This window comes from Typopeltis vanoorti, chromosome 9, assembly GCF_054136105.1.
Source record: "Typopeltis vanoorti isolate ZY-2024b chromosome 9, IOZ_Tvanoo_1.0, whole genome shotgun sequence".
Lineage (NCBI taxonomy): Eukaryota > Metazoa > Arthropoda > Arachnida > Uropygi > Thelyphonidae > Typopeltis > Typopeltis vanoorti.
Window position 1 is genome coordinate 48,966,966 of NC_143557.1, and position 22,496 is coordinate 48,989,461.

At 36.3% G+C, this 22,496-nt stretch overlaps 1 long non-coding RNA gene across 5 annotated transcripts in view; it reads left to right on the forward strand.

Moving 5' to 3' along the window:
* Window positions 1-22,496, forward strand: part of LOC150103023 (uncharacterized) — a 327,791-nt gene that overhangs the window by 190,488 nt on the left and 114,807 nt on the right. For all 5 annotated transcript variants that reach the window (XR_016548797.1, XR_016548799.1, XR_016548795.1 and 2 more), the window contains one exon: window positions 20,101-20,250. This is a non-coding gene — a long non-coding RNA (uncharacterized LOC150103023). The remainder of the gene's footprint in view (window positions 1-20,100; window positions 20,251-22,496) is intronic.

Sequence of the window (22,496 nt, forward strand, 5' to 3'; positions counted from 1 at the left end):
GAAATTCGTTTCCCACCTAAAGACAATCATAAACATTGATGTCCACAGTCTGTTATTTGGGGAGCGGATACCCTAACCACTCGGCCAATCGAGCTCTATCAAATGTATTGTTTCACAGCAAGTTTGTCTATTTTACCGAAAGAAAACCCCAAGTTTTCTGGAGAATAAGAACTTGCCATCTCGAATGAAGCACGGGCTAGCCCACTGTTCGTTGAAAGTCCTTAAATAGGTCCTTTGGATTGTAGAGGGGATTTGAATTTAGATCTTTCCAAATGTGTAATGAAATGAAGGATTTTATCTTCAAGCCCGTATTTTCTTCTTATGGTTGAATAGGATAGTCAAGAGGTTTGAATGTGTCTATAACTTTTTTTTTCCTCTCTCTATATGTGGGATTGCTTTGTAGAATAGATGTCTGTCAATCAGAGAAACTTATTTATGTGGACTTATCAAACAAAACAAGTTGAGGGGTTAAAGAATGGAAAAAGTCACATTTTCCTAAATGTGTATTCTCTGTGGTCTTATTTGACCAGAGAATATTGTTAAAAAATAATAATTAATTATTGTCTGCCGGATATAAATAAAGGCAAAACATACGGAGCAGAAAAATGCAACAAACACTGCATTGTTTCCCGGATGTTGGTATCTTGAAGTCGCTGAGCATGGAGATCTGTTGAAGCGCTAGTCTGATAACATGGGACGTTTCTTTTATGCCAGAGAAGCGGAGCATGCGACGGAAATCTATCGCCGTTGACAAGTACGGAGAGAGACAGAGAGATGAAAAATAGTTCCAACTTAGGACATCGGGCGGGTCACTCTAGTCTTATCTGCGACTTATCTGGTAATTGTTATGGGAGATAAGAGGGTTCTTTACCTTCGCTGGATGACCTGTCTCTCTGCGTCACGCGGACGTAAGTTGCATATTTATGACAGGGACGGAGACAACAGAGAGGATCCGACATTTCAGGACTTTGTTGTTGACATGAAAATTAACATTTTCTTGCGTGTGTCTTTTCTTCCAGATCACTAAAGTGTTTCCAGACAATACAACAGGAGGGTCATGTACACCTTTATAAGGTCAACATCCCGATCTTGCTCCACCACATGCTTTATTGAATTCAGAACTCCTGTTTAGTAGTGAACTGTTCTCCATATTCGTTTCTCTTTCGTCGTGTTGTTTTATTCTGAAATTTTTTTCGTGAATTTTGTTTGTAAATTGCTTTGTCTCTGGTTGTTTCATATAATGTACATTGTTCTGATAATGTTCAAGAAAACTTGCTGCAAAGATTGTCATATTTACTCATTCTATAATGTTTCATTCACTACATCTGTTGATGGATTAAAATCTTAAGAACAAATCAGGTCTGAAAGTTAAAAATCTATGAAGCAACCAACCACATTTTTAGTTCCTGATTCGCAAATGATTTTTTTTTTTTTCGGGAGAGAGGAGAACCTTGTCCAATGTTTATTTGAAATGCATGCACGTTTTAGTGAAATATTCTTGCTAGCTTTGGCATGAAATGTTTATCATCCCTTTATTATCGGATATTTTGTAATACAGAAAACAGGCCTAACAAAAGCAGGAAGCTGAAAAGATGATGACGGAAAGAGGGGACGGGGATTCTGTTACTGAGGCTTCTTATAATAGAATCTTATAATCCGAAGGTTATTTTTTCAGACCTGGGAACTGTTAAATCTAACAAATCACAATTAAAAAAAAATTATTTCACTTTAGGTTTGTTAAGAGAATGTGATTGTGATTTGTCTGTCTGGGTTTGATTTTACATCTGTAATATGAGTACTCTGCGAATAGATTTTTACTGTAGAAAGAGTATTTTGTAATATTTTCCCCTCTATGATAATAGCATTCTCCACTATTTCATGCTTCCTCGTGCGAAGTAGTAGTTTCCCTTACAATTTGATGATGATAAAAGTGAAATTACGACCCCTTTGTTTTGAACTTACCTGTTTATTAACCTGCATTTTTTTTTAAATCTTGATAATGTCATCAAATCTTCTTTCCTTCAATTTCTGAAAAATAAAACAATCACATGGCGCTGCCAGATCAAGAGTGTGTGGAAAACTAATCGTGTCATTTCGGCTAAAAGGTCCTCTACAGGCATAAGCGCTTTTTTAATAATTCAGTCCATTGCATTTTTAAATTGTGTGTCGAAATCTTTTATCGCGATCTAAATACCATTTCCAACCGATAGATAACCCGCGTCTGTTTTCATGGATACATTCGTTAATTGGCCAATCCCTTGATCATGTGTATCCTTTCCCAAAAGACGTTTTAACATCTTGCAAGATTCTGTGATAATTTTTCGCAGCGTGAAAAAAAAAAAAAAGAAAAAAAAAAGAAAAAAAAAAGATGCACATTTGCTGTTGTCAAAGTTCGCTATTCTTTTGACGCAGAGAAATTGATGAAGAACAAAGATACAATCACACTCTCACTAACACAGTATACAACGTGTTGATTCATCTTACATCTGTCGAAGATGCCTTGTACTTAATGCAGCAGTACTGTCGTCTGGTGGTCGGTCTGCAAATCTTTGAATTCGTCTCGTCCACTATAATCAAAGACCCAATACGATCTCTAATAGGATAATGACTTTCTGATATAGTATCAATAATAAGGTAATTGTAGCAAAAGATTAACAAGGATACATGCTATCTGAAAGGCTCTCTCAAACTTCTACCTCTGCTTTTCTCTCCGTAAGCTTTCTTCCAGTAGTGAGAATATACTCCAAGAATACTGTTTTGAAGATGCTTTTGTGATGCCTTTATTATTACTCAGGTCAACAGAAAATGGACGAGCTAAAAAAGTACATCTTTCTTCATGGGTAGCTACAAAAATCTAATCTTCCGTTATGTTTTAGATAGAATGATATGTTATTATATCCAATTTACTTGGATATAATAAAACCTGTACTTGTAATAAATTAATAAAACCTATGCTTGTCTAAAATTGGAAGGATGGATCTATCTCCACAGGAACAAAGTTGATGATTCTGAATGTAGCTGTTTTTCTAATGGAAGACTTATGGAACTTGGAACCTAAAGAAGTCTGATAGGAAAAGGATAGCTACTTTTGAGAAGTGCTGTTACTGTCATATACTGGAAGATGGACAAACGACTGGGTGCTAGAAAGGATCGGTAGAACTTTAAGGTTACTGACAGAAGAAAGTTGAAATACTTTAGACACATTGAAAGGATGGAAGGAGTACTCAAAAAACATTAATAGAATTTAAAGTTCCTGAAAAAATGTAGAGGTAGACCGTCAGTGAGGCGGATGGATGGCGTGTCTGGAAGGACTGATCTTCAGAGGGTTGAAACCTCCAGAAAAAGCATACAACAGGACCACCCGATGAGGATTGGTGTGGCACATCTCCGAGCAACTGAGTGAATATACAGCATCCGTTGATATCCGAGGAATAGATGGATGGAAGCGTGGATGCTTATGGTGGCCATTTTGAATAAGTTAGATCCTTTGGTAGGTTTCCAAATATACCAAGTTCGAACTGAAACGCCAATTTTTTCCTTGCCTGAGCATGTCAAAATATTGTAATATTTTTCTGTTACACTTTTATAAATCGTCACTTATTTTGTAAGCATGTTGTAATAATATAACGTTTAATCCCTTACTTATAGGCTTGCGTGTGAACACAGAAGATACATTACTACTGTAACAATTGTTCACTCCTATTACATTTAGAAAAATGGTTGCTTTTGTTAATTCTCAATATCACTTTAGCGTTGTCATAGTACGATCACTTCGAGGAAAAAATTCACTGTAGATGTTTGTCATTCTAAAGTCAAGAATATATAACGACGAACATACTTAAACAGATGTGAAAATTTCTTAGAAATTGCGAAGTTATTTGGTATGACAATACCTCATGAAACGTCCCATGTCTAAGATGTCTATCTCCTGCCATTTCTCGGAAGTGCAAACGAACAAGAACTTCCCACAGAGAATATTTGGCAACAAACTCCGGAAGGTAAGGGATAGTATGCAAGATATTGTTGGAATTTTATCGTCATAGATTATTTAAGACTTATCCCTGGAATTTAAGGAGACGTGCTAATGTCATTAATGTTCTTAGGTCGGCTTTGATTACTGCAGTCGCTTCTCACGTCTTTTCTGTTTAGCGTAAAAAACAGAAGGGAGGAAAAGTGGGGGAAAGGAAGAGAAACACCATCTCTACTGTTAAAAGCTAGTCACATGGAAATACCATGAATGAAAAAGACCATTTTGGTTCCCTCCATCTTCCCACACCCGATGTACGAATATTTCAGTGAAGGTTCTGTTTTCACCATTCTCATTGGAAGCTGCAACCAAGTAGGGAGACAGGAGTGATTGATGATCAAAATACAGTCTAAGGGACACGATTGAGGAACTTACTTACACCGAAGGATATATCCGAAGCCGGATAAACCTGCCTCTAGACTTGTATTAATGCCTGTAATCTCAAAGCTATCGAGGCTGTCGCACAATGAACGTGGCAAAGAAAAAAGAAAAAAAAATCACAGGAAGAAAATCGAAATGGAGTGTCACGAGTGTACGTAGTCGCGCACTTATTGCAGTTTTTCTGTTTCCTCCTCTCTCTTTTTAAATTTTTTTTTTATTTTCTGTAATGCATTATATTTAAGGTGTGTTGTACTTTTCCGGTTACCTTTTTTTTATGCAAGGAGGGGGGGGGGGTCAAAACTTTTGCTTTATATTTTGTATGACGCTTGTGTTTGGTTTTCTAAAGAAATCAAAGATATTTCTTGTATTACAACTGAGAAAGTTTGGTTTGCTATAAACATATCTTCACTACTGATGACTCTTTTAGTGTTTAAGAAACTGTTTCCAAAGTTTTTCGTCATGTAAAATTTTATCGATTCTTTGCGTTTCGTTAAAGTTATCTGCACATTACAAACCAATCGAAATACGAAAGCCTTAACCAACGTAAAAAAGAATTTATTCCATTCTGATTATTTATTCATAAATTACCTGTTTATGCTTTTTGACCCGACATTGCCTAGGATAAAACTCGAACGCAGCCACTGTTTTGAGACCTCCCTTTAATAACATTATTATATAAATTCTATTACACCAAATAGACATTTGTCGAGGATAAATTAGAGTTAATGTTGGTGAAAAATATTAAATACTTTTTTTACACAGTCAATTGGATAACATTAGCCTAATATACAGGGTGTTTCAAAAAGAATGTCCCGATTTTAAAATTGTATATCTCTGCAACCATGAACCACAAATGAATGCAACTTGTACCATGTGAACGGCCTTGGCCCAGAGTTTTTTTGCGAACAGATTTTGTGCTAATCTGTTAGAGGACATGGAGGACACCTTCCTACAAAGGTTGATTTTTAGTGATGAAGCAACCTTTCTTCTAAGCGGTAAAGTTTCGCGCCACAATGTTCAGATATGGGGACTTGAGAATCCACATGAAATTGTACAACATGAACGTGATTCACCAAAACGTAATGTTTTTTGCGCGGTTTCTGTTAGAAAGGTTTATGGGGTCTTGAGGAAAACACTTTTTTGAGGAAAACACTGTTACGGGAAATTCCTATCTTGAAATGCTGCAGGACTGGCTACTTCCACAGCTGAATGAAGAATCTGAAGATAACATTTTTCAGCAAGACGGAGCACCGCCACATTGGAACCTTCAAGTTCGTCGGTTTCTAAACGAAACATTGCCTCAGCGTTGGATTGGACGCTCGGGACCCCACGATTTGGCACTACATTCTTGGCCTCCAAGATCTCCAGACATCACACCTTGTGACTTCTTTTTATGGGGATACGTAAAAGACTATGTTTATGTTCCTCCATTACCCGCTGACTTGGATGAGCTCAGAACCAGAATCACTGCTGGAGTAAATTTTGTGACAGAAGACACTCTCAGACGCGTTTGGGATGAATTCAGCTATCGGCTTGATGTTGTGCGTGCCCTCCACTTGCTGCATGGTGAGTGAAACTTTAGGCCTTACTTAATACCTGGTAATTTATTTCGTAACTGTACCACATTTTCATTATTAAATATAATTATTTGAAATCGGGTCATTCTCTTTGAAACACCCTGCATATTATATTATTTTCATCAATGTCTGGCTTCGGATGTCGTTAGAAATGCTCAAGACCCCCCCCCCCCCTTGACCCTAATAGACTATTTTTGTATGTTATTTTTACCATTAGTCTTCGATATGACTAATGGTATGTGGCATTCATACTTCGATATGTGGCATTCACTTACATAAGGACACTTATGTAAGTGAATGCCACATAATGTATTTTTTCCTACTGATTTTCAAATTGTACAGAAAAGGGATGTTTTAAAGAAGATATTGAGAAAAGATAGTAAGCTGCTTTTTTTTTTCAGTTTACAATCTCTTGTTGATTGCAATGAGAAAAAAAAAAAAGACCCAATGATAGCCTTTGGCTTTCCATAGTCAACCAGATAGAGAAGGAGGCCATGAAGCATTTAGTGGTGCCAGATACACCGGTACGAACACACGAAGAGATATGTCTTATATATAAGACACGACCCATCTAACTTGAGAAATGTTCAGCTTTTGTTTGTGGTCAGTGCATATACAAAATAATGAATCACCTCATTAGTCTCGTTCATGGTTGGGAAGTGTTGTTCGGAGCATTGTGTACTCAAAAAGCATATCAATTCAGTCAGCCGTACTAAGAAATTAATAAAAAATATAGCCACAACATGTTTGTTGTTTACTAATTCATGTATTTACTTGTAGATATTCTTGTACTGCAATCAGGGCTTCGACAAAATAGAATATAATGGAATGGATTTTCCACGTTAATCAATGTCCTATATTCGTACTTGGAAAAACCCAACAGTTGCTTTATCTTAACAAAAACAAACTTGGTTCATGGACGGAGGGAAGGGGATGGAAACATTGGAATTCTTTTCCACTTAAATATAGACGGATCATCGTTAATTTGATGTGATTTTACCTGATGTTATACGATTTTGTATATGATATTTTTATATGGTATTTAACTTTTTTGGGGGTAAAAATAGCTAAAGAAATCATTGTTAAAACAGTTCATTTGTCTGCTATATATTAGTACTATTAAAAACTAATTTGTATGTCTCAGTTACTGCCCTTCAGTGACAAATTTTATCCCAATATATTTGCAATAGGACGCTTTGGAAATCTTGGAGATTTTCTGTATTCTTTACTGTTATCATCAAATATATTTTTAGCAGAGTTAACATGAATATATAAAATGTAAAATTTATAGAAATGTTTTTTGAAAGAGGTTTGCATGCTCTACCAATTCATTTCTTGTATTAAAATATTCCACTTGAAGTGCTGCAGGTTGGTCGACATACGAGTACTGTATAGGGATCAAAGTTACGACTGCAATTCCGTTTTCAGGAATGAGGAATATATCATTTCTTCAGCTATTCAACTGTCTTCTTTCAGTTTGTCACATTATTATTATAACCTGAAAATCATTTCGTTTAAATAAATAAGCCAAAAATTCTCGACTCCATAGTGCAGTGTATATCACTGATGACTTTTGTTTGGAAAGAATCGAATTCGAATACAGTTTAGAACTCAAGGAACAATAATGGAGCTTTTCAACGTAATGAACTGATGTAATGAAATAATGTCTAATTTCATTAAACTTTGTAATGGGCGACAAAGAAACAGATGAATATAAAATAAGGAAGAATGCAAATTTTTTTTATTTACTTTAGGTTGCAGAAATCTCATTTCATGATGTTTTGCTAAGACATGCATATCTCTTTAGATGGCAGAATTATGCTTCTCGGGAAATGCCAGAGCTGTTGCATCGGCTCAGGTAAACAGATAACCGTGAAGTACTTTGATTTTGGTTCTTGTTAATTCTGGATCCTCATTAGGCCTTCTGGGAGTAGTATGTCTTCAGATACGTGACTTCACGAGCTATTTTTTTTTTTGTGTTATGTAAGAGGGAAAACCTAGTAGTCTCCCTATGAGACCCGATTATCTTCAACTCGGAGAAGAAAAAAAAATTTCCTCGGTCAGTGGCGAGATTCGCACAGGTGTTTTTCAGCCAGATGACGTAGGTAAAGTTATGCTTCCGGATGCCCTCTGGAGGTGGCTGAAACACATTCAGAATTCTGTTTCATGCAAAATGAAAAACAAATAAACAAAATCAAAACTTTATCCTGTCATGAAGACGTAATCATCAATCCTTGACTTTATTTTTCACTTTGTTTTTAATATCCGTAAGAAAATAAAGTGCATGACTAAGATAATTAGGCACTTAACACTGTGAAAATAGACAATTCAAAAGAATAATTAATAACACGTGTTAATGCATCGATACAACATGCCATTCTGTGACAATTCTAAATAAAATTATCTGTCACGTCATGCTGTGTGAGAAATAGGTAGGTAGAATAGCATGACAATAAACAGTACTTAGCGTATACTTCACAATATTAGCGACAAACACTTGGCAAGGAGTTCTTATTCTTAAAAGTAAAAGCACTGTCTTTAGTTCGGACAGCATCGAGAAAACTGAAAAATATTTTCACTGCAGGAGGAAGTTATAGGAACATATTGGAAACGTGTAATTATTTATTGTTTCGTCATGAGTATCCATCAAAAAAACTAGGGATTCGAGTTCGTCAAGTATATGAGAAATCCCCCCCCCTCTCTTAGATGGAATAAATTGGTTTAAAAAAGAGTTTCGTCTTCTTCCCCACCCCTCAGAAAAAAATCACTGTTTTGGACAACAGGAAACACAAGTTGATAGTTCGTGACATCCCTTGCTAAGAACTCGAAATGAAATCTGGGGATTATGTAGTTTAAATTGCAATTGATCATACTCGATAGTCAAAAACAGCTGAACAGCTTAATTCGTGGTGTTTAATTCAAATATGAGCAAACCAAATCTGTAAACTTTGGAAAGAAAATCTAACGGAACCGTCACAGCCAAGTGAGGATAAAAGAGATTGCCCTGCAGTTATAAAGAATTGGGTTCGAATCCCATAGTGTTAAGGAGCCATCTAACGCGCGATAAACCTTTGCAAGTCTTTTTATCTGAAGATGAGTTAGTTGATATCATACGGAGGTGGAAAGTTTTTCCTCTCCCAGAGAATATACTCAGTTAACAAGCCATACTTCCCTCTTAGCCTTAGTTACCTTAGTCATTTGCGATCGGTCCTTTTCTTTGACCAGATTTTCTCGTATTCAGTAAACTAACAGTCCGTTAGATTTGTAATTTCTGTTGCACCTAAAACGAACGAATAGCTATTAAAAGATCTATAATAGACATGTTGGATGACTTAAACATATCGGAAGTAATCATGAAGTAGCAATTGGTAGTAACAAACATATTGGTACAGAGTAAATAATTTTTGAGTCCATGAAACGTGACAGTTCCTTACTCATTTCGTCCAGAATACACTTCTAAAGCAAGGTGACAATTAAAAAGTTCTGGAATGAGACCATTTATCCATTTCCCTTTCTGGCCTCTACAGCCCTCTCACGGTACGAGTGTACTATAGACCTTTCATGGGTGGGAGCCACATGAGAGAGGGAGAACACTTTCTTTTTTCGAAACAGCATAGTTTTTATTTGATTAAAGGGATCTGTTTATGATACAAGTAGAACGAGAGCAATTAATGTTAATAAGTTAACACCATGACATACGTGAAGATGCATCTTCGAAGGCAGAAGTTGTTTCAGGAGAGAACGGAGGACTGACCAAAAGCACCCCCCCATCATCTTTCATATTTTAACGGAATTAAGAAAGGGAAATGGATAAATGGTCTCATTCCAGAACTTTTTAATTGTCACCTTGCTTTAGAAGTGTATTCTGGACGAAATGAGTAAGGAACTGTCACGTCTCATGGACTCAAAAATTTGTGATATAATTTGATTAAAGAGCATTTTATTCTAATTAAGAAGCCTATTCAAAATGCTTTGATAGATACGAATCAAATATTCTCCTCATGTGGGAAGAGTTCGTGCAACTGAATGAGATATTCTGTGCATTGGGACCCAAACTTGTAGTTCTGGTTCTGCACTTTTGGGAAGATTAAGTTGATTTTATGGAAGCCATAAGAATGGCCATCGTGAATAACAGAAACAGATTTGTGCTCGTGTTTCGAAAACGTTTAGCAGAAGTATTGAGATTAAGGTAAATGCATCATATTTGAATCGATACGATCAGTAAACAAGATCGAGCGAAGAAAAAAAATTAAGCCAGAAATTAGGCAGGAAAAAAAAAAAAAAAAAAAAACAGATATACAGTATATGCCTGGAAAGAAATTACTGCTAATATCTTCAAGAATGATAGTTTTTGATAGTCCTCCCCTCCCCCCTTCCTCTGGAAAGGTGGGGGGGGGGGACACTGAATGTATACTTATCAGGTTTAAAATGGTGAACCTGTTTTCTGTGCTCTCCAGTGGCGGCCCGTACATAAGCACTGCGACACTGCAGCACCCCCCCCCCCAAGGAAAAAATGAAAAATTTAAATTTTGTTTGTGTTTATAAATAATTAATAACAATGCTTACAACATTATATAAATGCAGTACATGTTAAAGGTTACAGCTTATGTTTCGACATTGATTGAATAGTTAATGATTGGAATTGTTCGATTAACGCTTTAGATTACGAAAGAAATACAATGCGATCTAACGCAGTGTCGGAATTGTGCAATTACAAGTCGGAATGACTTGTAATTGCACATTACAAGTCATTCCGATACTGCTTGGTTGGGCAGTGTATCGTATGCTTGCACGCGTTATTTCTGTGAGGTACGAAACTTTTATTATTGGTGTGTGTTTGTGGTGAGGGTGAACTATTTTTTGCAAATCTTATTTTATTTTGTTAAAATAACATATAATTATTTATTTGTTATTGATACAAGGCTGAATTATGACGCGTGTCACTGTTGAAAATATGAAAAGAATTATATTTTTTCAATTATCGTTACACGAAACAAACGCAGTGTCAGAATTATTGCGTTTGGCCAAATGCAGCCAGACTCGCCGATATTCGTTTGCGCTTGTGATTGCACGTTACAAGTCATTCCGACACTGCTCGTTTGGGCAGGGTGTCGTATGCTTGCGTGCGTTATTTCTGTGAGGTACGAAACTTTTATTATTGGTGTTTGTTCGTGGTGAGGGTGAAATATTTTTAATAAAGCAATTTTTTAATATGTAAATTTATTTATTAATAAATTAGTTACTGATTAGGAAAAAAAGATTTTTTTATATTTTTTTTATTTTGTATATGCAGAACCCCCACTTAAAATTTTCACCGGCCGCCACAGGTGCTCTCTCTCTCTTATCTATTCTCTGTGTTCTGTTTGATATCCTGCAATTCTTTGCTGATTTCTGATAAAAAAAAAAAAAAACGAATTGTATTATTCTTTTTCATTTACTTTCGCTTTTCAAACTGATAAAATCACCAATTACGATATATGGATGATTTCATTTTACACTTGGAAAGAATAGGGCGCGATGATGTATGCACTGCTTGAAAGAAGTCAACGGACATCATAGCGTGAGGAACAAACAGGCATGGCGCCCACTTTAATAAGATACAGGACCTCCTTACGCGACGATGACTGCAGCAATCATATGGGGCATACTTTCCAGAAGCGTACGATAGTGATCAATGGGAATTTTGCACCACTTTTCCTGTAAATCTTATTTACAGTGCATGTATTAAAGTCCTGGACTGTTGTGGGACGGACAGATGTTCAGTAGGATTGAGATCAGGACTCTGTGGAGGTCAGCCAAGTGTGTGACGTTCGTATCCACAAACCACGTAGTTTCAGCAGCAGCAGCCTTATGACACGGTGCATTATTTTGCTGAAAGAGACAATGGTCAGTTCCGTAGAAACGCCATAGCATTGCGTTGTGCAGAAAGATCAGATACCTCTTCGAGTTTCAGTGTTCGTGGAACCACAAACAGAGGGCCGAGGCCAAACCGGAAAAACAGAACCATACCTTCACAATGCCACCTCCGAATTTCATAGCTGGGGTTACGCACTCTGGTAAGAGATGTTCACCTGACACCACACCGGCATATTTGCTCGGTAGAGGGTGTAGCGTGATTCGTCGCTCCATAATACAGCTTTACAAGCTTCCACATCCCATGTACACGCTCTTTGCACCACTGAAGACGATGCTGAATGTTGGTTCGAGTAATGTGGGGCTTGCATATTGCGATCCTACCATGGAAACCCATATTGTGAGCCTCTCCTCTGAATGTTTTTGTGGAGATTCATGTTCCAGCAGATCCCTGGAACTCCGCATTCAATGTATCGGCCGACTAATGGTGGTTTTTACATATTATCCTTCGTAGCACCTTGCAGTCATGTTAGGTGAGTGTGGTGGGTCGTCCGTTGCAGGTAAGACTTAGACTTACAGTTGACTTCCTACTCTTCCATCTCAATATAGTATCGCTGAATGTTGACCTGGGATGGCCGAATTTGTCAACAGTTTGCTGAACAGGTAGGCCTGCAACATGGCAACCTATCACAATGCCTCTTTGAAACTTCATCAGTTCCCTTCTCTCAGCAATTTCATCTGGACAAGGTTGCACTGACTTTCGCATTCCTCCAATTTATACCAGCTACAAACACGTGACTGTGGCACGATGCACCTTGTCCATTGGAAGTGTTCGTTGAATTCTTTCCAAGTAGTGTATGTACCGGCGCTATGTTGCGAGCAGCAGGCTGATATACTGTATAGCAATGTTGTCTTGGAAATATGGAAGCAGAGTATGTCTGATCGGTGTAATAGTTTAGTGGAACGAAAAACTTGCATGCATGTGTTTGTATATATAGTCTCTTCATGGGGTTCGAACCTAGATTTTTATAACCAAAGGAATCGTCGATATCAAGTAAACTATAGATATTTTTCCGCCGGTCGATAGCGATTTGAAAAATTTGTTCGATGGCTGACAAAAGGAAAATTTGATTATGCATTTACCAGAATTATTGAAACTTAAAACAAGAAAAGTGATACCGGTCTAAATAAACTGAAAGAAGATTTTTCGCGCAAGAAAAACAAATTCCAATGACTAAATACATTCAAGCAGACTCTTTCTCACACCCGCGAACTCAATTCCTTCTTTTGAAACTGTTAAGCAAGTGTAAAATCATTTGAAGCGTTCAAAGAAACACACATACATATATGCACAACGTTTTATTACTGATAAATGGGGATGTATAAATTAATGAATCATTGTCATGAAATGGGTACAAATTTTTCACTTTTTTTTTTTTTACTGTGCATAGCTTCTGGTGATTTTGTGTATTTGCCGAATTTTTATTCTCTTTATTTGTAACATAACTGCAGAGGATAAATGTTGATACCATCTTCAAAAGGAGGATAAGAAAAAGAAACGTCGAAAACCAAGTCTTGCATACAAACTTGCTAAATATCTCACCTTTGTTATTAATGTGCTGAGTGTTTAAGATGCTTGATATGAATGAAGTTAAACATGGCTGTAACACTTTGGCAATCAACAGAAGGACAAAAACTTATAGTGATATCTTATCACGCACATTTTGACCTTAAGAAATATGTGATGATCTCTCAGCATTGCTATCACAATGTCTAAACACCATATTGCAAAACATACGATAGCATTACTATAGTTATATATTACTAAATAAACCTTTTGAGTTTTTAAATGGGCTGATCCGGACCACTCTTGTAGATTGTTTGAGAACAATCTGCATGCCCACCTTTGTTGATATTGTGCAAAGTTGGTGTTAGAAACATTAAGCTAACTGACACACCTTTATTCATATCGTCACCCTATTTTTAGTGGACCTTGTTCAAGGAGGAGGAGAGTGCTAATGGCAGCTTAAAGGCATATTTCTGAATGAATGTAGTGCTAATGGATGGCTGTCATTCTGCCTAAATAGGAACAGCCGTCGTGCAAGTAAGGTTGTTTTTTTTTAAATCTGGTATACGTGTTCGGTTGTATTATGTCAATCTCTAAATGGATACCATATTAACCTTGAATACTTCCATCGATGTAGAAATATTTTGCTGGTGTCACAACAAGCTCTGGAGTCTTTGGAGAAGGCTGATTTTAAACAGGGGCGGTACCTGTTCAGTGGGCGTTACGGAATTTTTTTTTTTTTTTTTTTTCTGAAGGGAGGGGAAATCAAGGAACGGAAAATCAAGTAGCCGGTCAGTTGAAACTAGCGTTTCTTACCATAACGTTAATGCATTCGATTCTGAACGCTCAAGATTATTTCATGAGGGCTCGAATTCTGGCCCTCACTACACAGTCAATTGTGATTTTTTTTAAGTGCAGTGCATTGCGACATTTATTTATTAAGTAGATGGCAGTGTATTCCACCAGCAAATTGATTTCATCTTATAAAATGGAAAAACAACGAATTGGTGAACATGCACTGAAAGGAGAAGGGGGGGGGTATGGGATTCCTTTTATTGAAGACAATAATAAGAGAAGCTCTGGTCATACCTTAACTGTGTTACATTAAAGGAGTGGTTGAAATTTGGAGGTTGTAAAAAGAAAGAGTATCTTCATTACTAGCCATGTCATTTCTTAATAAAATCGAACCTGGATCTCATCCCTTCTAGGACGTATATAACCTTTATAAGTTTTTTTTTTTCATCTAAAGATAAGTTTACTGGTATCATACGGAGGCAAAAGTGATTTTCCTCTAAGAAAGTCTGGTTTCTCATCCCAAAACCAGTCCATTAATAGCTCACACAATTAATAGACATAATACAGTGGCCTTATAAGTCACAACTGCTTCGGCCATAATTTAAAATAATGCAACCCAACCCAGTAATAAATCAAAGAAATTTATCGTCAACTAAGAAATTCTTTAGATATTAAAAAAAAAGTTTCCTATCCAAATAAAAAACCTTTCATCTCATATTAAAAATGTAAAATGAGAAAAACTAAATAAACAATATTGAAAAAAAAAACAGTAAATTTAATTAAGCATGAAGTCACGTAAGATGACAAAGTACAGTTTATTATAACTTTTAGCTAACAACCACATGTCTGTTTATAAATTCATTTTTGCTGTAAAAACAACAATCAGAGGGAATTCATTTTCTTCTTTCGCTCATCCTCCAACCCGAGTTACTTGTGTTTATTGATTGTTTTAATGGAGTTGTTTCAGCATTAGGTTTTATCCTAATGTTTCAATTGAATGCTGTTGCTTTGCTGAAACTGTCTTCATTTCATCTAGTGCTCATTTAGGCGGTTATCCATACCGCCCTCACAATCTGAACATCAAGAGCAGGATTTATATACGTAAATTACTGTCTGATTTACAAAAAAAAACGGGCACGGAAATTCTTTAAAATTTCAAGTCCAATATCATTTCCACAGAACCATTGAAAATTGATTGCACTTTCTTACTTGACGTGATGAATCTCTCAGGACTAATTGAAATATTAAAATTAATATTTAAAATTAATAGTTATGTATCACCAACGTATAAGCTTATCTACAAGAATAATTGAAATATTCAAAGTGAAGATGATGATTAGAGGATGGTCCATGGAAAGGTTTTCTTCTCGTCTTAATCAACATTTTCATTTGCTCCTAACGTTAAAAGGACATATTTTCATTTTTAAGCAAAAAAGGTTAACTCTTTCAGATTCTTCTACTGGTTTTGGCATATTTATTGTTCCGTATTTTGCATTGAAGACTATTTTATGCTAACCTTTCAGTCATTTACCTATGCCGTGAGCCTCTTTAGCTCAGTCTGTATAGACGAAGCTTTGTTCGGAAATAACCTGGGTTCGATTCCCGTCTATAATGCGAGAAACCTTTATCAGGTCTTTTCGACTAAAAGTAAGTTAGCCAATCTCATGCGGGGGCGAAGGTTTTTTTGCTTGGAAACTTGGGTTTTTCATTCCTCAAAACAGGCAAATTGGCCCGTGACCACACATATCTACAGACATAGAACACTTCGGGGATTGATCGTAATCTACACAACTCCCAGGCTAGAAAGTAATAACTTCTGATCAATACCTCACTCGGATCCAAATGCCAATACTGGTATTCTGGATACTCCCATACGCTAACAACTATGCCGTATTCCAATAGTGTCTTCATTTTAAGTTATGTTGCTAAGATTGAGTATTGATACCAAGATTTCCTATTACGCAAGTGAATTTTTTTTTCCTTAAGATTTTCGGTATGTAATAAGATTAAAACCTTTGATTAATTTCAAACAATTCTTTTGATATTATGCAGACCACCAGCTAACTTCGTTATAAATTTGGAATGCTATTAGCCATCAAGCTTTCTGATCATGGTCGTGAAGAACATGTTTACTGTAGCCCAAGTTAAACGAGCATCCCCCCCCCCCCCCACACACACACTTCCTTCTAATGGGGAGAATAAGCCAAGAAAGCAATCTTTTGCATTGGATATTTCGTATTAGTGTACTCCATATAGCTGAGAGAGTAAAGAAAGAGTAACATTCCCGTTCGCATCCGCTATCTAGATTTAACCTCGATGAACTACATCGGTATTTCGGTGTTCTAAGACCTGTTTGTTCTCTTTCCCCAGAATGGTCAAATATTGATACAAATGGATAGTCATCTCATATTTACCTTGTTTTTAAGATGATCTTAGTGTGTACATCAGACAGGTGTACACACTAAGATGATCTTAATGTGTACACCTGTCTGATGATTTTACCTCTGCAGATTGCTTCTGGATTAATCAATCTCATAGTCCTTCTGGAACTACGAGTTTAATCAGATTCTCTTGTATATGGTTTCGAAAGCCTACATGGTACTGTGTGGGCTCGCGCGTAAGCGTAAAAACAGGAAGAAAGTAATAGTCGTTTTAATTAATCTTTAACGCGTGAGAGAGGGGAGAATATTGCGTTGCTGTTAATTCTCTGATCCTCGATACGTTGAAAACACCAGGTCACGAATTAAGCATAGCAATCTGGTTGATTCACGGCAATAATTCCACTGTGGATTGACACAAAAGGTCACAGGATTTCACTGATTTCAATTCAAACATTCATCGGTTAGGTGGGTAGTCACACCATAGGTTTAACCCTTCGTGGGTGAGGTAAAATACCCGATTCCGCATGCTGTGAACTCGCTTTTTGGTATGTTTTATATTCCATGTGTGTATGTATTTGTAAATAAATCAAAATTGGATGTTTTTGTTAAACTTCCTTTAAAGGAGTGAAACATTCAGGTTTCTAAAATTTCTCAGTTTTAGAAACCTGATTCCTATCGAGGTTATAAATGGCTCTCGTTCTTTTAATACGAATTTACACGGGTAATCAACTCCTACAGGTTCTTGGGAACTTTTCTTTTAAAATTAGAACTAGTTTCGGTATCAAAATAACAAAAATGTTATTTGGACAAGATATAACAGGATCCTGTTAAACATATAACAGGATCTTTTGCTAATCCTGTTATATGTTTTTTAATAACACATACGCTAGTGAAGGTTCAGATTTATGTAACGATTTATTCGATATGTAAGACGTGATGATTGAATATTGCATGTCGATCTTTTAAAAACTTGTCTTAGCAAAACTGGATTAACATGTGATCGTGACTTATTTGCAGTTCATTATGGTACAATTGACCTTTTATTACACTGAAAAAATTACTAACTTGCTTCTTAAAATCGGTAGATTGGGTCATTTAGAATCAGAATATCCACTCATGTAGAACTTGTTCAACTGATCCTTAAGAGCTGTTGAACTGATCCTTTAGAATCTTGATGAACTGATCTTTTAGAACCTTTGAAAGTGACCCTTCGGAACCGCTAGATCTGATCCCTTAGAACCTGTTAAACTGATCTTTTAAAACCAGCTATACACGTTATAGTGTTTTCTACCTACTCTGAATTCCATGCTGTAGTCTTTGGTTAGCGGAAGTGCTTTCCACTACACAAGTATGGGTGAGTTGGATTGGAGAAGGACGGACAACTCGCTCCTCCACGTCTTGATTGTTGTCTCAGACATCAAGAGTGTATCACGTTCATGTGAAGGAAGTGACCAGTCTGACAGGGCTCTCGCATCACGTCTCTCTTCCTTCTACTTGGCAGTTTAACACGTTAGGTCGGCTGGCTTTAATGGCAGTCTACGAACGATCAGTCAAAGAGTTCTTTTCACCTCACCGCTAGCTGACTGGCAGCCACGGAACAGACTTTGTAATTAACTCTTCTGGAAATGACGTCACGCATTTCCAAAGAGGAACATGTTAAGGACACTCCGTAATCCTTCAAGCCACTTCTCATTGTGCCTCTAGAAAAATAACTGGTAGAAGTTTCATTTTTTTGTTTGTTTGTTGGCTTCCGTGAATACTACATAAACAGCAACTGTTGTGTCGTTTCTCTAGTAACAAATGGGCTAGTTGGAATTTCCAGCTGTTCCTCATGTTTTTTTTTTTAGGTCTCAAATCCCTTCTATAATTTATATTGCAAGTTTTTGCTGGCTTTTGACTTCTATGGTTGTAGAATTTTATCGGTCTGCCTTCTAGTTTGGACTGAACTGGATTGGTTGGAATTACAGCCAAAACAGCTAAGCTCATGTTAATATATCATGGTTGCTTAATAGCATGTGTTGTTCTCTGACTGTATTTTCTGTTTTGGGGATGAATAGGCTGAGTTTTCGGGAGTAAAAAAAAAAAAAAAAACTGTCATCTCTGTATGAGACTGGAAAACTCACCTGAAGAAAGTCCCTTCTAGGACCCGAAAAAAACTTCGGGTCCAAGAAGGGACTCGAACCCAGATCTTCCCAATTGGATGACTTAGGTCGCAATTTCCTCGCTCCTTCGCTGCGGAGGCTCTTTACTGTTTTAGAAACTGTAATTTTACGACCCCCCCTAGCAAGTAACTTCGGCATGGAATTAAATAATACTAGAGAAATTATGGCAGCTGATAAGCACATTGATCAGATGTTTTATGAAAATTCATAGCCCTGGATGAAGTCTCATCCTACCAGATCTAGCAGAATAAAGAGAAAACCATTGCTCTGAGTGAAAGAGTATTTCACTCTTTCACTCAGAATTTCACTCAGTGAATTTACAACAATGAGTAAATGGTCAGTGTCATTCATATTTATTAAATTTTTACCGGTTGTTTATACGTAAAAAACGACACTGACAGCTTTGTCTAGGTTTTGGGATTAATTCGCAAGAGGGATAGCCGGGCGATTAATACAAACCACTTCTTCTACATTGAATAAAAGATGGATGGGAATTCTAATCACGTGTTTGGTACTGGTCTTTGCATGGGCATGGTGTCGGATAGACTCAGACTCGCGAATTAAGAATTCCACGCTTGCATTGTTGTAGAATGGACCTGAACAATATAACCTGAGTATTTGGAACAAAATCTGAAACATGTAATAACAAAACAAATAATAATAAATAAATAAACAAGTACGCATATTTCTTTTCCCAAAGAAGCAGATCAGTTCTTACATTTAATTTTGTGTGATGTATTTTTATTGTTGACTAAAAGTTTATATGGGTGGCTTTGAGCTACATTTGACAAGACGGCTCGCAGAGATCAGAGCATGAGACATTTCAGTCGATAATTAGTGTTCATGTGGTAGAGTTTATATTGAGAAGACACATTGTTCTTTTGAGATTGTGAGGATAAAAAAATGTAGACCATAAGTGAGCAAAATTAATAATAATAATAAATAATAAAATAAACTGAGTTGGGTAAACGCATCAGTAAGGCATTGCTTAACGTTAGCTGACAGCCGTTATTCCACATCGCAAGTTAATGTATGAAAATAAGATATGGACAATAGTTTCATGCAATTATAAGTGACAGATTTTGGATAATCAGTATGCATCCGAATAAGTATATAAATCTGCATTCCACATAACCTCAAATGTTGTGTTCCTCAGATGATATAAGATGTGCGAAATATTTAAAAAAGTAGTCGTCTTAGAGTTGAATATAATTCTAGAAGTTAATATAAAGCATTATATTAATCTCTAAGAGGATATATATATATATATACATGTTTGTTTGTTTGTTTGTTTTCTGTTTTATTGGTATTATTATTCAGAGTATTTTTTTAAAAATATTTTTGCTGTTAAATATAGACGTGAAGAAAATTATGACGAAAAATAAGTTAACCCATTGTGGCCCATGCTTCTTTTGGTGGAATGGAAATGCTGGCTAATCGTTCGATTTGCTGTTTTCAAAATCTATGAATCAAACTTCTTATTGATGTGATGGCCATTGAATTACAGGTATGTTGAATACACATGCATATATTAATATATAATGTATCAAGATTGTGAATGCCCAGCTTGAAATATATTTCAAGCTGGTCATTCACAAGTCGATATCATTTTGATATCGACTTGTGACATTTTGATATCGACTTTCATCTGTTTATAACATCTGGAAAGGCATATTACATTCTCAGTTGCCCGATCCTCGCCCTGTAAATTCAGAAATAATTTACAAAACCAGTTCTGTATAGCGTAAATTTGGTGCATTATTAATAGTATTGGTTATTTTGTCATTTAAAGCATAGCACTTGACAGTATGCATCCATACAGTTAATATTTCTAAAACTCGATGTATATTTCGATCCAGACCCGTATTAGCAGCAGTTTAACATTTATAACTGTATGTTCTTTGCGTGTTTTGTAAATACATGTTAAAAACGTGCAGTGTTAATTTTTGCATCCCTGAGGAAACCGAACATAGTCCATGGAATGAGCTTATGAATAATTAGTTCAACAGCTCGTAATAAATTAATGTGGAAAAATACCGGTAGCTTAATTCTAAACCAGAGGTATTGCCGACCTTCACTGTTTGCTGTTATATAATCAGGTGACCACTTGACACTATTTTATTTGAACAAAAAAAAAAAAACAATCACCACTGAAAAATTCGTTGTGAAGTCCAGTCAGGCTGACACCAATTCAGTAATTAATTTATTCTATCCTTCACTGACAGTCATAATAATATTAGTTGTTTGATGGAACAAAAATAACATTAGAAAAAGAACACACACACATATCTAGTAATGTGTGTTTTAATAGGATGATAATGAGACATTGATGTTATTGGTAGCTGCTAGCAAAACGAACATCTCCATTTTAGAATGATAAAAGCGGAAATAGATGCTGAATCATTTGTTTCTTAAATTTTCTAGTTAAAGAAGGTTTGGCTTTAATCTTACGTATATCATGACTCATTGCATGAGTTTGATGCATTTCCTGTACGGTTTTTCTTTTATTTTAAGACTGTGTTTCCTGCCATTGCTTAAAGAAGTTTAGCTGTTTTGTGTTTTTTTTTTTTTTTAATCTGAATAAAGCAGATTGAGAGACGAACTGTTTCTGATAAGGATGATAACAGGAAAAACTACGAAGTCCAAATTGCAAAGAGATAATTAGAAATATCACGAATCCAACCAGATAGAGCTCATTAAGTAATCTCAAAAATAATTGATCCACTTAGAACTCCAGGCAGTGGAATACCATTCCGATAAATGAAATTCTTACCAGACTGTTGAAGCTCATAAGAAGATTGTGCTTTTATCTGAAAGAATGCAGTATATTTTCAAAGTATTTCTAGCAGAATGACAATTTAAGAGCTGCTTGTTCTTGTGGACTCGATTCTTTATAAGAAGGTAAGGAAAAAATGCAGGTAGTTTTGAAGCCCGTGAGTGAGTCACTCTTCTTTAACAGGAACCTTTATTCTAATAGCCCGTGTGATGTCAACGTAGATAAAACCCAGTTTGCGCAAGATTATTTATCTGTTTTCAATCGCTAATAACTTGTGTATTCTGATGGTGCGCCAGTATAAGGAAGAAACCTATACGGGTTTCGACTAAATTGACAGCTAGGGGTGGAGATTTTGGCCTACCTGTCCGTTTTGACTATCAGAACCGTGTGAGACAAATAAAAATCATCGGGAATTGTGACTGATCGATCGCTACAAGCTGCCTCTTGTTCTTTGGGTGTTTATTTATGTCCCCTGTCTGTCTGTGGATTATGTGGGTCATTGACTATTTACAGTTTCCATAGGAGTATAAAGCTTGTAATAAACCTGTTTCAACAGTTATCTCGTCCTACATCTGGGAATAGTGCTGAACGAAACGGGCTACAAGAAATGCTAAGGTCTGTATGTGTGGAGACAATCAAACAGCCCTCCGTATGACGTGGGACGGAATGATTAGTACAGAGTTGGCAAGATTGGGTACGGCTAGTTGATATTCAGAAACGCCAATTATCTAATTCATCATCCTTAGGCGTTTGTAAAAGAAATAGGAGGCCAGTTCATTATTTTTTTTTTCTTTTTGTTTCCCTTTTAGTGGGTTTGATGTCTGTTTCCTCGTTCCATCTTGGAATTCTTATATCTTGCGCATCACTGGAATTTTGAACTGGTTTTGGCAAAAGTGGAATGCAGAGGAACAAATCAAATGGATAAGGATCTCAAATGACATTCATGTTGAGAGAAGTGTTTTTTCTTGAGTTGAAGA